Source organism: Otolemur garnettii, unplaced genomic scaffold, assembly GCF_000181295.1.
Source record: "Otolemur garnettii isolate 467f Iridium unplaced genomic scaffold, OtoGar3 scaffold00003, whole genome shotgun sequence".
In the NCBI taxonomy this organism is placed as follows: Eukaryota; Metazoa; Chordata; class Mammalia; order Primates; family Galagidae; genus Otolemur; species Otolemur garnettii.
Window position 1 is genome coordinate 29,841,691 of NW_003852398.1, and position 6,589 is coordinate 29,848,279.

The following is a 6,589-nucleotide window of genomic DNA, read 5'->3' on the forward strand; positions in this document are numbered from 1 at the left end:
TATCCTGGATGGAGTTGAAACACCTTCCTCTTAATAAAATATCACAAGAGTGGAAAAGTAATTATTCAATGTACTCAATACTAACATGAAGCCGGTAGATGATCTGATGCATGCCCACACAGAATTTTGAAAAATTCATTTCAAATCAAGTTGGGAGGAGAAATAATGAGGGAGGGGGTTGGGGGTGCTCTCACTGAATGGGAATGGGTTGGAGGTGTTTAACCCACCTTTTGTGTGTAGGATATAACCACAAGAGGGACTCTACCTAACAAAGTCAACCATGTTGACCTGGCTGTTTGTACTCTTACATTAACCTGATATAAATTTACTTTTTAAAAAATCCTCTGGGCGGCACCCGTAGCTCAGTGGGTAGGGTGCCAGCCACATACACTCAGGCTGGAGGGTTTGAACCCAGCTTGAGCCAGCTAAATGGCAATGACAACTGGAACAAAAAAATAGCTGGGCATTGTGGCAGGCACCTATAGTACCAGCTATTTGGGAGGCTGAGGCAAGAAAATCGTTTAAGCCCAAGAGTTTGAGGTTGCGGTGAGCTGTGATGCCATGGCACTCCACCCAGGGCAACATAGTGAGACTCTGTTTCAAAAAAAAAAAAAATCCTCTAAATTCCAACTCCTGGCTCTTTTACACCACTGTGGTAGTTGAGGGGGTTTCTCAGCAACTTACTTTGAAAATGTTTATATTTTGTTTCAGTGCCTCTCTCTAGAATATACTTCTGCCAAAATTTCCCTTTTAATGTCCTATTACACTCAGAACTCAGTGAATGAGCTCATTCTCCCTGGGGGTGGGTGCAAGGCGCCCTTAAACAACCATTATGGGGCCCCTTGGTTCTTGTTCTAACCTCAGCCCAGTTTCTCCAGGTGACCTTGGAGCAGCCCTTTCATTGCTCTGGGTCTCAGCTTCTCCTCTCAGTGAAATGGAAATCAAATCTCTGTTCTCGGCCTCTCTCCAGGGAGGTATTGTGAGGAATAATAAGGCAATGCCTATAAAGTGCTTTAAGTACTTCGGGGAAAGACGTTGGCTAAATACCAAATGATAATAATAACACCGTCATCATCATCCACATTATTATTCATGGGTTGAGAGGAGAGAGCGGTTGCTGATGGTGTCTTTACTCTGTGGGAAGGAGGACTTCAGGCCCCAGGATGTTCTATCAATAAGTCAAAGCCAATAAATACCGAGCACTGGAAGTGGAAGTTATCTCGCCATAAAGGCTGAATGTACATGCCCATTTGTATTGGAAATGACAACAACTGACTCTGTTTCTCATTTTTTATTTTTATGGCCCCTGCTCAAAGCAGCTAGAGCTGAGGGGAAATTGCATTTCTTTTTGAGGAGGGGAGGTGTGCGGGCAAAAGGAATAATTTTTTTTTAACATCTTGGATTTTACTCTTTACCACTTTTCTTTTCTTTTTACTCTCTCTTCTTTTCTTTCAAGATGGAATATTGACCAGACTAGTCCGGTCTCAAACTCCTAGGCTCAAGCACTCCCTCTGTCTCGGCCTCCCAGTGGCATGAGCCACTGCACCAGGCCCATTCCACTCATTTCTGAGTCAAAGTTCTAATCAGCAGACAGGTTGTCAGTTCAGTAGGAAATGAGGAGCAGAGAGGATCAGAGGTGAGCCATGGGGATAACCAGACTTGGAGCTTAGAGAAGAGAAGGAAGATTCTCCCTCCCCTAAAGCTCTGAGCCAGATTCATTTATTCATCAAAAATGAGTGTCACATTTCATCAACACTGTGCCGGGTCCCAGAGCTAGGCTGGTGAGTGAGAGACAGCCCCTGCCAGAACTGCAGTTCCTTAAACTCCTGCAGATCTTTGGCAGTCAGGTGGGGTGGCATGACTCAGTGAATGGCAAGCCCTTTGTCTAGCAACATGACTGGCAGGGACCATAATAGAATATCACCCTGAGAAGCATTAGCCTCTAATGATTCCTAAATGTACGTTTTTGGTTCTAGAGGAAAGCTTTCTCATCCCACCCAAATGAGCAGTGTATGGTCAGGAATCAACCAGACTGTTCCCTGACACACAATGTCTTCCAGCACAGGGGTGTCAGTGCTGTGGACTTCCAGTCTGAAGACAAGGTTTCAGTCTGAGCTACAGCTTACCTCTTACATTTCTCTGGGCCCCAGTTCCTTTATATGTAAATTGAAGATGAAAATAGTGGCTCCCCTATAGTCCCAGCTATTCAAGGTGAGGGGAGTGGGTCAGATCCTTTGAGGCCAGGAGTTCAAGACAGGCCTGAGCAGCATAGTAAGATCCAGTCTCTAAAAAAACTTTTTTGTTTTTTAAAATAGTGGTTCCTGTTACTTTCCAGAGGCACGGGGGTCAAATTGATGGTGACTGTGAGGCTCTATTCAGATGGAAGTCATGAACACTGAACCAGTGCTCACACTGTGCCAAGCACTTGGCCAGGTGAACTGGCCCCTGAACTATTGCAGGAGACTTAAGCACTAAGCCGAGCTGCCTGGACGACCGAGGACTTACTATTTTCTGTCCCAGGAGAGGAGCCTGTGGGTACTGAAGGAATAGGAACCCAGCTTTGTTATCTTTTTTTGTTTTCAAATTTTATACATATAGCTTTTTGTTATAAAAGTAATTAATGTATAGGATATTTGTAAAAAAAAATCAGACAATAACAAAATGTAAAGAAAAAATTTTCAACATTATACAATCTTAGAACTATGGATTTTTTTTTAAAATCCATTAAAAAAATCCAAAAAAGGAAGGCAGTGAGTTAGCCTCCAAACTTTTGGAGTACATTCACCCACATATTCTCTCTGCCTTCCCCAAAGATTAGACCTTCATCTGCATTGTTTTGTGACCTACCTTTTTGGGTTTAAAAACGTACCCTGGCCAGCTTTCCACTCGCCTTCATTTAAAAGGCCCTGTGCCCAGATGTGGAGGTCTCTTTGTGAGATGAAGTACCCTCTTTGAGCTCTGCCAGCATCCTTTAGGGTCTCTTTGATGGGGCATAGTCACTCCCAGTGGCCACAAAGAATGAGAAACTTCCCCCACCTCAAAGAAATCCAACTCGAGTACGTTTACAAGCCCAGCTTGTTAGGTTCTGAGACACTGACATCTTGTCATTTTTCCCCCCTTTTTCTCAAATTTAAAGTTGAAGTTTGATGTTGAATTAAAAATGTTGCCAGGGGCTGCCTGCAGGGCCCTCAGGCTAAAACAGTGGCAGCATCTGCCAGGGGAGACCCACAGGTCCTTCTTCGGACCATGGCAACGTACAGCTGGCATCTGAGCCCAGCAAAGGCGGGGAGAAACGTGAATGTGAAGGGAAATTCAAGGATCATTACCTAAAAAAGAAGAAGAAGAAAACAACTCATTAAGTGTTTATCCATTTTATTTGGGCTTTGTGACTAAATGCCCATGGGACAATTTGTGTTCAGATTTTTCCAAGAGGTTGGGAGGGAGCAGCAACTTGTGGTGGGCACACCAGACCTTGTTAAAGGTCTCAGGACCCTGGATGAATGATGTGAGGACTGATGTGAAGGGGACAAGCATGGAGCTGATGGACTAATTCCTTTCATGCTGTTGGAGCATTTGCTGAGAGCATCAGATGAGAAGACGCATGTGGCTGTGCCGAGAAGCAGGGAAGCCCTCAGCAGAGGAGGCCATGAGTCACCTACACGCTGGCTTAAGCCAGAGCTGGAAGGGCTCTCCTGGAACTGGAGTTGCCTCTGGAAGGAGGAGCTAGGAAACGAGGAGGTGGAGAGGGAGACTTGTTCTTCACTGGGGATCCTTTCTTTTCTTTTGCATTTTGTACCCTGTGCCTGATTTACCTTTCAACAGACAAAAAACCTAGCTGGGCACGGTGGCTCACACCTGTAATCCTGGCCACTCTGGGAGGCCGAGACAGTGGATTGCTTGAACTCATTAGTTGAAGACCAGCCTGGGCAAGAGCAAGACCCCGTCTCTATAAATAGTTGAGTGTTATGGCAGGCGCCTGGAGTGGGCTAGGATGGTGGCCTACATGGTGGGCTAGGATGCCATGACACTTTACCGAGGGTGACAAAGTAAGAATCTGTCACCAAAAAATAAAACAGAACAAAAACCCCCAAATTTAGCAGAAAGGAATATTAGGCCCTGAGAAGTATTCTTCAGGAAAAACACTCTCAACCATTCTTTTATTTTATTATTATTATTATCATTATTATTTGAGACTGGAGTCTCAAAGCAATCCCCCTAGCTCAACCTCCCAGGTAGCTGAGATTAGAAGCCAGTGCCACTATAATCTCAGCCAGGCAACCTTTCTTTACACCTCAAATCATACTAACGCCCACTAAATCTTTTCACTGAATAGCACTCACAACCTCATTCTTTCCTACAAAATATTTTTCCTTCAAAAACATGCAAATCAAAGAACCAGAAAGAAGTCTTCAATTATTATTGTCTTTAGGATTTCATGTGCAATGCATTTTCTGAGCAAAAAGAAGTGATGGCCTCCGATGTTAGACACAGCTGTCAATTAATGAGACTGGTTTTTGTACAGGTCTTGTGACTGTCACTGTATTACTTAACGCTATCCCTGTAATTACATTAAATGTACTTGTGCACCTGTAAGTTATACTAAGTATACTTATTATTCTATAATTCTAGCTCATTCTCAACCTCAGCTGTGGATATTTAGTAGCTATGCCACTTTGGCCAGATTATTTAACCTCTTTGAATCTTGGATTCTTCATTTGTAGAATGGGGCCTAGTGGTAAAGCCTGCTTCACAAGATTGTTATAAACTACTTCTTTTTTTTTTTCTGAGACAGAGTCTCACTCTGCTGCCCTGGGTAAAATGCCATGGCTCACAGCAACCTCAAACTCTTGGGCTCTAGAGATCCTTTTGCCTTAGCCTCCCAAGCACCTGAAACAACAGGCACCTGCCATTGTGCCCCAGCTAATTTTTCTGTTTGTAGTAGAGACAGGGTCTCACTCTTTCTCAGGCTGGTCTTGAACTCCTGAGCCCACGGGATCCTCCTGCCTCAGCCTCCCAGAGTGCAGACTGTTATAAATAAAGTGATAGTGTATAGGGTCTGGTACATAATAAGTACTCAGCAAGCACTGCTCTTATTATTAACATTATTTTTATTACTACTGTCCTTGGAGAGGACCAAATGTTGAAACCTCAGACTGATCCATTGGTACGCTGAGGAGAAGAGAGGGCGGTAAAGGAAACTGAAGCAGGAGCGGGGAAGAGGGCTCATTGTCTCAGGTTTAGAAACCTCAGTGAGCAAATCCAGGTAACTCTCACAGGCAACTTGCCGGTGGGTGTGTCTCTACCTGACGCCTAACTTCACTTTACCTCCCTTCACTTTCTACCTTCCTCCCCCCCACACCGCCTTTCATGAAAGCAAGAACAGAGACAGCCCTTGCATGTATGGTGCCTGACATTCAGCCCTTCACTGCTCTAGGGTGAAAGCCACTCCTGGTGCTAATTACGGTAAACTATGAGTGCTGGGGGAATACCCGAGCAAAGCACGTTCCTAACAATTGCTCCTTCTTTTTTCTTTCTTTCAACATATAATCATTGAATGTCTGTTCGTGGCAAGCACTGTTCAAGAATAACTGTTGTTGACAGGGGACTATTTGTGCTCCCAGGGGACGCTGGGCAATGTCTGAAAATGCTTCTGGTTTTTACAACCAGGGGTGCTACTGGCAACTAGTGATTAGAGGGCCTAGATGCCGCTAAACATCCTACACTGCCCAGACAGCCCCTCACCACAAAGAATATGCGGCCCAAAGGTCAATAGTGCCAAGGATGAGAAGTCCTATTTTATTTTTTTTATTTCAGTTAATTGTGAGGATACCAACAACTAGATTACAGTGTTCGCATTTGGTAGGTAGAATCCCTCTTGTAGTTGTGTCCCAGGCCCTAGAGATGTGCCGTATGCCCTTACGCTGTGCCCATTAAGTGGGAGCACAACAACCCCCTTCCCTTCTCCCCTTTCTCCTACCCTCCTTCTCCACCCCCAACCTGAATTGAATTGAGGTGAGAAATCCTATTTTAGAGGCTTGCAAAAATTACATCCCCAAACAGACAAAGATAGTTGCTCTTGTAGAATATAAATACAGCCCCAATATGAATACAGGGAGTCAAGAATAGACTGTAAAAATAAGTAAATTAGAAAGTATTGAGGGCTGGGCATGGTGTCTCAAGCCTGTAATCCTCACACTCTTGGAGGCCAAGAAGGGAGGATTGCTTAAGCTCAGGAGTTTGAGACCAGCCTGAGCAAGAGCAAGACTCAGTCTCTACTGAAAATGGAAAAATTGGCTGGGTGTTTTGTCAGATACCTAGAGTCCCAGCTCCTTGGGAGGCTGAGGCAGGAAGATCTCTTGAACCCAAGAGTTTGAGGTTGCTGTGTGGTAGGCTGACACTATAGCACTCTAGCCTGGGCAATAAAGAGAAAAGGAAGGAAAGATAGAAAAAAAGAAAGAAAAGGAAGGAAAAAAGGAAGGAAGGAGAGAGGGAGGGAGGAAGGAAAGAAGGGAGGGAGGGAGGAAGAAAAGGAGGGAGGGAGGCAGAGAGGGAGGGAGGAAAGAAGGCAGGGAGGGAAGGAGGAAGGAAG

At 44.7% G+C, this 6,589-nt stretch overlaps 1 pseudogene; it reads left to right on the top strand.

Annotated features, from left to right (window-relative positions):
* The first annotated feature begins 3,246 nt into the window (after positions 1 to 3,246).
* Positions 3,247 to 6,589, top strand: part of LOC100947084 — a 4,821-nt pseudogene continuing 1,478 nt past the window's right edge.